Source organism: Herpailurus yagouaroundi, unplaced genomic scaffold, assembly GCF_014898765.1.
Source record: "Herpailurus yagouaroundi ecotype Mexico unplaced genomic scaffold, PumYag 196, whole genome shotgun sequence".
Lineage (NCBI taxonomy): Eukaryota > Metazoa > Chordata > Mammalia > Carnivora > Felidae > Herpailurus > Herpailurus yagouaroundi.
Genome location: NW_024412427.1, coordinates 330,956 through 341,475, shown reverse-complemented (window position 1 = coordinate 341,475; position 10,520 = coordinate 330,956).

Here is a 10,520-nt window from a genome sequence, read left to right as displayed (position 1 = left end):
CAGAGCCTGACGTGGGGCTTGAACTCACAAACCGTGAGATCATGACCTGAGCTGAAGTCAGACCCTTAACCGACTGAGCCACCCCGGTGCCCCTATACACCATATTTATTGATCAGCGACTATACGTCAACTCAGAGGAAAGGGAGTTCACGTGCAAATCCCAACTCTACCACCGCTTAGCCTTGGCCAAGTGGCTTAAGCCTTTGAGGCTTAATTTCAGGCAAGAAGGGTGAGAAAATCTACTTCAAAGTGAAAAGAAGAGAGAAAAACAAGCAACAGGGAAACTAAAAACCTAAGGAAAAGGTTAAAGAGGAGAATGATGAAAAAATTATGAGCATATTGTAGGCATGTCGTGGCTGTCTGTCCCCCCGCCCCTGTCCTCTCTCTGGAACACAGACCAGAACCGCGCTCTGTGTTTGAGATGTTCTTCCTCTATTGCTGCTTCCTTTCTCCTTAAATATCCTTTCCTCTGGACAGGATGTTCCTGAAGGAGGCCACGAGGCAGAACATCTCTGCTAACTTTAGTTTGCTATTTTCAGCCTCAATTTGTTCCTGGACACATCAACCACGGACAGAGGAGCCTCTTCGGGCTGGACATTTCTCGCATGGTGCACTAGCGTTTTGCAGGACTTAAAAGCTTAGTTTCACTAACATCTGAGCCTTGAAACCCGGTGTGCATCTGGGTTAGGGTGCCTCCTCTGGCCTAAAAAACCCTAAACTGCAGAAGGTAGGGCGTGATGAAGCTCTTTTCAGCATTCTTTTTATTTTATTTCTTTAATGAAAAAAATTTTTTTGGTTTTGCATTATTTGCTTTTAAAGTTTATTTATTTATTTTGAGAGAGAAAGAGACAGCGCAAGTGGGGGAGGGAGACGGAATCCCAAGCGGGCTCCACACCGCCAGCGCAGAGCCTGACGCGGGGCTTGAACCCACGAAGCCGTGAGATCGTGACCTGAGCCGAAACCAGGAGTCGGACGCCTACCCGACTGAGCCACCCAGGCACCCCTGCATTCTTTTCTCGATGGACATATAGGGAAAACAACCCCCACCCCCACCACAACAAACCTTCCCTCCCCCCCACCAAGACCCTCCTCATACTGTCCCCCCAGGGGACCGAGAAGCTGGGGCATCTGTCCACTGAGTCCTGTATCACATTGGTTGAAGATGGCCCCTGGCGGCATGAAGTCCCTGACACTTTTTCTGCCTGCCAGGCAGCCTGTACTGGAGCCAGACCACAGGCGGAGAGGCCTGGTGTGTGAGGGGGGAGGCCGGGAGCATACCAGCACATTCTGCCACGGTGGTAGCTGACCTCAGAGGTGGGCCAAGAGGATTTGGGATGGGGTCCTAAGAGCATCAGCTACAAAGAAAATACACCTATTGGCTGGTAGAACTGGGAATACAGGGGAAAGTCTGGTTTCAGGCAGTGCTGAGTCAAGGACCTTGAGTCATGCCAACAGGACCTGGGTTCTCACCAGCTTTTAGTGCTTTTCACACAATGTTGGCTTTATTCACCACAGTAGCCCCTGGCACATCCAGGCATAATCCTACCTGTCCAGGAATCCCAGTAGAACAGAATGCTTTTTCTTCTTCTTCTTTTTCAGTTTACTTATTTGCTTTGGGAAAGAGTGAGAGGCAGCAGGAGAGGGGCAGAGACGGAGAGAGGGAGAGAGAGAATCCCAAGCAGGCTCCCTTCTGTCAGCGCAGAGCCCAGTGTGGGGCTCGAACCCACGAGCTGCGAGATCATGACCTGAGCTGAAACCAAGAGTTGACGCGTAACCGACTGAGCCCGCTCCTTCTCCCCTTCTCCTTTTCCAATAAACTATATTTTAAAAGATTTTATTTATTTATTATTTTTTTTTATAAATTTTTTTTCAACGTTTATTTATTTTTGGGACAGAGAGAGACAGAGCATGAACGGGGGAGGGGCAGAGAGAGAGGGAGACACAGAATCGGAACCAGGCTCCAGGCTCTGAGCCATCAGCCCAGAGCCCGACGCGGGGCTCGAACTCACGGACCGTGAGATCGTGACCTGGCTGAAGTCAGACGCTTAACCGACTGCGCCACCCAGGCGCCCCTATTTATTTTTAAAAAGAGTTTATTCTTAAGTAATCTCCACACCCAATGTAGGGCTCGAACTCACAACCCCAAGATCAAGAGTCACATGCCCCGCTTTGGGTGAGCCCTGGTTCTCTCTCTACCTCTCTCTCTCTACCCCTTGCTTACTCGCTCCCTCTCCCTCCCTCTCTCTCTCTCTCTCTCAAAAAAAGGCATTTATTCTCATGCTAATGGGTCTACGAGTGTCAGCTGGGCTCCGCTGGCCAATTCTGCGCCAGGCTGCAGGGGCACTGGACCGGGTCGGCCCCACGTGTCCTCATCCTCCCTGGACCAGTGGCTACTTGAGACGTGTTCCTCTCAAGGCTCCCACAGGAGTTCCACGGGCCAAGTCAAACGGTGCAAGACACGACGGGCTCTGCTCTGCGCACAGGACATTTGCCAACGTTCTATTGGCCAAAGCACGTCACGTGGCCAAGCTCAGCTGTGGGACCAGGAAGTGCGCTTCAAGCGCAGTGGGAGGCCTTGCAAAGTTACTTGGCATTCACGGGTTTGTGAAAAGCGGCTCTAGGTATTATTTCCGTTATTCTGCAAATCTCTGTTCAGTTAAGGCCTTATGGACGTTCATCCAGGTCTGTAGGGATGGGTCTAACTGGTTCTTTTTACTTATGTATTTTTTACTTTTTAAAAATATGTATTTATTCCTGAGAGGGAGAGGGAGAGACAGACAGAGCGTGAGTGGGGAAGGGGCAGAGAGAGAGGGACACATAGAATCTGAAGCAGGCTCCAGGCTCCAAGCTGTCAGCCCAGAGCCTGACGCTTGAACAGTTCCAACTCTTCGAACCTCGAGATCATGACCTGAGCCGAAGTCGGACGCTTAATTGAGCCACCCAGGTGCCCCTAACTGGTTCTTTTTAGTATTTGTACAAAATTGCATAGTTTAAACATGCCGCAGTTTATCAGCCACTGTACTAATGAACTAAAGATCCATGTTTGCTGTTCAAGTATTTTGCCTTTTTTTTTCTTTTTGTTTCAAACATTCTGCAATGAACATCCTAGTATGTATGTCCGTGTATGTGCTTTTTTTCTATAGCACAAGTTGACAAACCAAATTCCACAGACCAAATCCAGCCCAGCATGTATTTTTGCAAATAAAGTTTTATTGGAACACAGCCAAATGCATTAATTTACATAATAGCCATAGCTGCTTTCCCACTACTCTGGCAGAGGTGACTCATTGACACAGAGGCTGGACGGCCCACAAAGCCTAAAATGTTTACTATCTGGCTCTTTACAAAGGAAATTTTCTGACCCTGGTTTCATAAGAGAATCCCACAGTGGGAATGCTGGTTAACAAGAAAAGGGTATGAGTTTTTAAAATTTTAATAGATACTGACATAATTATTTTCCAGTAGTTAGGATATTCACTCTTCATTAATTTTAAAAGTTATACAGGCTTGTTGTAAAAATAAAATCAAATACAGAAATGTATACAGAAGAAAGCACATTCCTCTTCTGCAGTCACTGTTAGCAGTTTGGTATAGTGGGTCCAATCAGTACAACGAAGCAGACACACAGTTCCTGCCTTCCTTTTGATTTTTTAAGTTTATTTATTTATTTTTGAGAGAGAGAGAGAGAGAGAGAGAGAGTGCAAGCAGGGGAGGGGCAAAGAGAGAGAGGAAAAGAGAGAATCTTAAGCAGGCTCTATGCTCAGCTTGGAGGCTGATGTGGGGCTCAATCCCACGACCCTGGGATCATCACCTGAGCTGAAATCAAGAGTTGGATGCTTAATTGACTGAGCCTCCCAGGTGCCCCCTTCTTTCCTCTTTTTAAGACAAGAATGGGGAGAACCTGGGTGGCTTGGTCAGTTAAGTGTTTGACCTCATGATCTCGTGGTTTGTGAGTTCAAGCCCCACATCGGGTTTTCTGCTGTCAGCACGGATCCCACCTCAGATCCTCGGCCTCTCTCTCTCTGTCCCTTTCCCCCCAATGTTTTTAATAAACATTAAAAATATTTTAGAAGATAAGAAAACACGAATGGGATCGGATCGTTCCTATAACTATGACCCCCCAAATAATTTCGTATTATTCTGCCCTCTTTCTGATGGCTCCTCTCCAAAGAGGTGACTGCCAGTGTTTGGACACAAAAGTCCTGGTGGCCAATGCCCTCACAGAATTTCAGAGAACACCCTCAAAGTAGCCTTTCAAGTCAACAGATTGAAACTTTGAATATGTGTTGTCTGAGAAGCTAATAGTCACGTGTTTTGATGTCCTGTGTCCCCGAAGAGCCATTTTCATATGACTCTTGTGCTTCAGACCATTCAGTGGCTTCCCAGTTCACTGAGTTAAAGATTCAAAATGCTTACCGTGGCCTGCAAGGCCCTCTGTGCCTTGGCTCTCAGCCAGGCTTCTCATGCTCATTCTCCCCCTGGTCCTTGCCTTCTTTCACTTCCTCTCAAAGTTGCACCAAGCCCTCTCAGGTCTTATCCTGGGTTAGTCAGAACTCTTTCAGTCACAGGGGACAGAAATCCCATTCACACTGGCCTATATGTAAAGGAGGATATTGGCCCGTGCACCTGAGAAGTTCCAGAGAAGGCCAGAGTAAGGAGTGGATGCCTCTGGTCTCCATTGGTTGCCCCAGCCTCTGATGTCTTATCTTCATTCCTGGTCTCTCCCAACGGGACGTGAAGTCCTCTTTAATCTTGTCCCGATTAGCTACCCTAGTGGAAACAGGATTCTCACTTCCTCCCAACTGCTCTAGAAAAGGCCCTTGAATCAGCCGAGGTCAGGTGACTATCCCCAGACCAATCGTTGGGACCCGTCACGCGGGATGCACTGATTAGGCAATCCTGGGTCTCGTGCCTCTCCTCTTCCCCACCAGAACAGGAGGCACGATCCGCCCCCCGCGAAACTCAAGTCCTGCAGTCAGGGAGCTCCCCAAATGCAAGCCAAGGTGCTGCTACCCGGAGAAGCAAGATGGCTGCTGGTGAGCAAAACAGCCGTTCTCCAGGGCAGGCCCTTTCTACCTGTTGTTCCCTCTGCCGCAACGCCCTCCTCCCACTTTTCACTGTGACAAGGTTGTTCTTCACAGTTTGGGTAGAGGAGACAAAAGACTGAAAATGGCACAGATGTCTGGGGTGCCTGGGGGGCTCAGGCTGAGCATCCAGCTTTTGATAGTGAAAGTCGTGATCTCTCAGTTTGTGGGTTGAAGCCTTGTCTCAGGCTCCATGCCGAGAGTGCAGAGCCTGCTGGGGGTTCTGTCTCTCCCTCTCTCTGCCCCTCTTTGCTCGGTGCGTGCGCATTCTCTGTCAAAAAATAAATAAACTGAAAAGAAAAAAGGGCACAAATGTCTATTACCATAATAGACTGGCAGGAACAGTGATTTTCAACCCGGGGTTTTAGGATCAGCTGCGGCACCTGGGAATTTGTTAGAAACGCAAATTCTCAGGCCCCACCCTTGGTCTATTGGGTGGGCCCAGCCTCTGGGTTTTAACAAGGCCTCGGGTGATGTTGCTCAACAGTAAGTTTGAGAACCACTGGGTTAGAATATTAACGCTCACACCCACAGTGGAAAGCTATTGGATACTTTTGTTGCAGAAACCATTTTCTTAGAGGCTTAGAACTTGAAGAAGTTGCTCATCAGTTACAAAAGCAGCATTTTTTTGGGTGCTGAACTTAATTATTCAGGTTGTTTTGTGCCCCGGCTCCTGTAGCTTCTGTGGCACAGCGGGGAGGCTCTCTTAACCTCCACTCAAAACTCTTCTCTCTTGCCTGGAGGCCAGAGGTAAAAATGAGATTATCCAGCCCTTTTCCCCTTTGAAGCTATGTAAGAGGAAGCGTGCTGAGGGGTTACTGGAGAAGCTTTCATTCCCCTCCCACAGCATCAATAGGGATAAATACAACCAGCAAGGGCTTTTTCCCTCCCCCATCGTTCTTGTCTGGAACACGGATGTGATGCCTGCAGCTGCATAGCGACCTTGCAACAAGGAGATGAAAACCAGCATGCTAGGGGCGCCTGGGTGGCTCAGTTAAGTGTCCGACTCTTGAATTGGGCTCAGGTCAGGATCTCGCGGTTTGTGGGTTCGAGCCCCGTGTCCGGCTCTGGGCTGACAGCTCGGAGCCTGGAGCCTGTTTCAGATTCTGTGTCTCCCTTTCTCTCTGCTCCTCCCCCACTCATGCTCGGTCTGTCTCTCTCAAAAAAATGAATAAACATTAAAAAAAAAATTTTTTTTTTGAAATAAACAAATAACACTTAAAAAAAATGTTAAAGATGCTGTAGCAGGAAAGTAGAAGGAAACAGAGAAATTGCTGGACACCAGCCCTGGACTGCCACCTCCTGGCTTCTCATCTTGGGAGAAAAATAATCCTGCTTCGTTCAGGCCCCTGTATGTTGGGCTGTCTGTTACTTGCAGCAAATGCATTCCTAACACGCGTACACAGGGTTTGGGGCCAATGGTCTTATCAGGTCCTGTTTGAGACCTTAAGAATAAAAAGGGCAAATATATTGACTCCAACATACAAAAAGAAAAAAAAAAAAACCATAAAAAAATTAATGACTATAAGACATACTATTATCGTAGCATTATAAATTGTGAAATTCAGTCTTCATAAAAATGTCCCTATACATGCAAAGCTATTTGTCAGTTAGATTACCTCACTTTGCAAACATGCAAAGTGCCGTGTGGTAATTGCCTACAAGCCGTGGCCCATGGCAAATTCAATGAATAATAATCTAATAAATTACAAAACTAATGTCAAAATTTTCTCTAACAAAAACTTACGTTGATGCAGGATATGGGTATATTTGCAAATCTCTTGTAACACACAACTTTTTTCTTGTCATATGCTAAGTGTGCTTTTCAAGATCATGGTAGGACATGTCTAGAGTCTGATAACATTTATTATACTTTAAGCCAATTAATTATCCAAGCTTCTAAGATAAGAAAACTTCCAGGGGCGCCTGGGTGGCTCAGTTGGTTAAGCGTCCAACTCTTAGTTTCGGCTCAGGTCGTGATCTCATGGTCTGTGAGTTCGAGCCCCGCTTGGGGTTTCTCTCTGCCCTCCCCTTGCTCACTCTCTCTGTCTCTCTTTAAATAAACTTAAAAAAAAATACAGAAAAATAAAAGAAAACTGCTAAAATGAGATTTAGGAGCAGGTAAATCGAGCTATCACCTCTGTCGTTTGAAACATTGACCCCCGAGAGGAGATACTGTGAATTGTCCCTCATCTCAGTGCACTGCTAGTAATCCTCTGCTATTTTTCATTGCTCGCCACTCAGAGCCAAACTAAATCATGTCTGATGGATAGCTTTGTATGATTTTTAAATTATGTGCGTGTGAACAGAATATATTTTATTTATTTATTTTGATAGTGACGGTAGTTATACACGCGGAGGCAATGGCCCAAACTCAGAAATCTAAGCTTAAAATGGGTGAATTATACTGTGTGTGAAGTATATCTCAAGTAAAGCTGGGGAGAAAAAGAAAAAAAATATTTTTACAATGTCAAGAAGGGCTGCCTGGGTGGCTCAGTCAGTTAAATGTCGGACTCTTGATTTTGGCTCAGGTCATGATCTCACGGTTGTGAGTTTGAGCCCTGTGTCAGGCTCTGCACTGACAGTAAGGAGCCTGCTTGGGATTCTCTCTCTCCCCCTCTCTGCTCCTCCCGGCTCGTGCACATACATTCTCTCTCTCTCTGGCTCTCAAAATAGATACATAAACATTAAAAAATTTTTAATGTAAAGAAAAAAGTGTCTATGTGTATTAGGATTCTCCAAAGAAACAGAATCAGTAGGAGAGGTATGTGTGTATATTACTATATTACAATATATACAGATATACGTATATAATCTCTTTATATAAGGAATTGGCTCACACAAATATTGGAGGTTGGCAAACCCAAAATCTGCAGGGTCAATGTCCTTGTTCAACTCTGAAGGCCAGCAGGCTGTGGTAGATCCAAGAGAAGCTAATGTCCTAGCTCAAAGGTCATCTTTTACTTTATCCAGACCTTCAACTGATTGAATGAGGCCCACCACATTGTGGGGGCAATCCGCTTTACTCAGTCTGCTGATTTAAATGTTCAGTGCATCTAAAACACACTCACAGAAACACCCAGAAAAATACTTGGCCAGTTATCTGGGTACCCTGTGGCCAAATCAAGTTGACACATAAAAGTAACTGTTTTACCAGGTATGTATTACATCAGCACAAACGTGAAACAAATAAGGAAGCTCTTTGCATGATATGCCTGTAAGGTTACTTTTCTTTTATCATTGAGAAAGTTATCCATGTATATGGAAAATATTCAAACTGTAACAAAATGTTGCATAATTAAAAAGTTCTAGACCCTCTGCCTGGAGTCATTCACTCTTCCTGATTTCTTGTGTGTCCTTTTGAAATATGTTATGCTTATACAAGCATAACTATAACTCTGTGCGTGCGTGTGTGTGTGTGTGTGTGTGTGTGTGTGTGTGTGTTTGTACATGGAGGACATTAAACCAATGTGTAAAAATAATTGGTCCTAGGGCATCACACTCCATAGCCCAAGATCCAGAGCCTGGCCTAGAGGGCATAGATAATAAGGGTCCCTTGCAAAGTATAGAAAGCCTTCCCCTTCCTTCTCTGATAACAGGATCATGCATCAGGTTCGGAGTCCTTGTTGGAAAGGGAAACATGTTTAGAACAGCAAAAATATCAGGCTTTGAACCAGGGAGAGTTTAAGGGAATCGGTGTAATTAAAAAAACATTTTTTTTTCGGGGTGCCTGGGTGGCTCAGTCGGTTGAGCGTCGGACTTCGGCTCAGGTCATGATCTCACAGTTCATGGGTTTGGGCCCCGCGTCGGGCTCTGTGCTGACAGCTCGGAGCCTGGAGCCTGCTTCTGATTCTGTGTCTCCCTCTCTCTCTGCCCCTGCCCCACTCGCATTCTGTATCTGTCTCTCTCAAAAATAAATAAATAAAACATTTAAAAAACAACAACAAAACAAAACATTTCTTTTCAATGTTTATTTTTGAGAGAGGGAGAGAGTGTGCATGGGGGAGGAGCAGAGAAAGGGAGACACAGAATCTGAAATAGGCTCCAGGCTCTAAGCTGTCAGCACAGAGCCCGATGCGGGGCTCGAACTTGGGAACAGCAAGATCATGACCTAGGCTGAAGCTGGAACTTAACCGACTGAGCCACCCAGGCGCCCCTAAGGGAATCAGTTTATAGCTCCTCCCCTTCCTTTTATATCTTTTCTGCCAGCTTTTGTTCTCACTGCCCTCTGCCCAGTGTTCCCTCTGTCCCTTTACAAAGGACAGTCAGGCTTCTCCCCAATGTTCTTTTCGAATAAAATCTTATTAAAATTTTATTTGATTACTATTAAATAAAACCTTATTTCATTACTTAATTTTAATTAAAAAAATCTTATTATTTTTAGGCATGCCTGGTTGGCTCAGTTGGTGGAGCATGTGACTCGATCTTGGACTGGTGAGTTCGAGCCCCATGTTGGGCGTAGAGATTACTTAAATACATTATAAAATACATATATGTATTTGAAGATTTTATTGGCAAAGAGGGTCAAGTAATATTTCCATTCTATTGTTCATGGCTTATTTATTTATTTTTAAAATGTGTATTTATTTATTTTGGAGAGAGAGGGGGGGGGGAGAAAGAGCAGGGAAGGGGCAGAGAGAGAGGGAGACAGAGCATCCAAAGCAGGCTTCATGCTGTCAGCGCGGAGCCCGACGCGGGGCTCGAACTCACAAACCGTGAGATCATGACTTGAGGCAAAACCAAGAGTCGACCGCCCAACGGATCGGATCTAGCCACCCAGGCGCCCCATATTGTTCACGGCTTTTTAAGAACAGATGATGGTGGAAAACAAACTATCATGCTATTGATGTTCTTTGGGGATCATTTCAGTGTGAAGAAACTGTTTTAAGATGTCAGTATTTATGGGGTGCAAACGTGACACCCTTTTCAGCTGTTTAAAAATTGGGATTTAGGAAAAAATGTACAAGTATCTACCTAGTGTTTTGAAAACGACTGGAGAAAATGAGCGACGAAAAGGCTCGGGGACAACGAAGAAGGGAAGAGGGAGGCTCGTGGCTCAGGTTTCTGGCTCAGTGGAGTGTGATGGAGAAGAGAAAATCCGAGAGCGGAGGGCCCGGAGGGGAAAGAGCGGGCAGTGGAGGGGAACGCATGGGAGGAGGGCCTGAGCCCACACCTGATTCTGACTAAGTCGGGGGGAGGGTGCTGAGCCGCCCCGGACACAGGCATGGACAGGCAGAGAGCAGGCCCAGGGAGCACTCCCGAGGCATCCTTGCACGCTACCTGCCACGGGGTAGACCACGGCTGGCCTCAAGGTGGCCCTGCAGCGAGGCTGGTGGCAGGCCCTGGCTGGGCCTGGCTAGAGGTCGTAGCAGAAGCTTGGGGACGTCTGCAGCCCTGGGCCAAGGTGGAGCCCAGCTCATAGCATACATTTGGGCA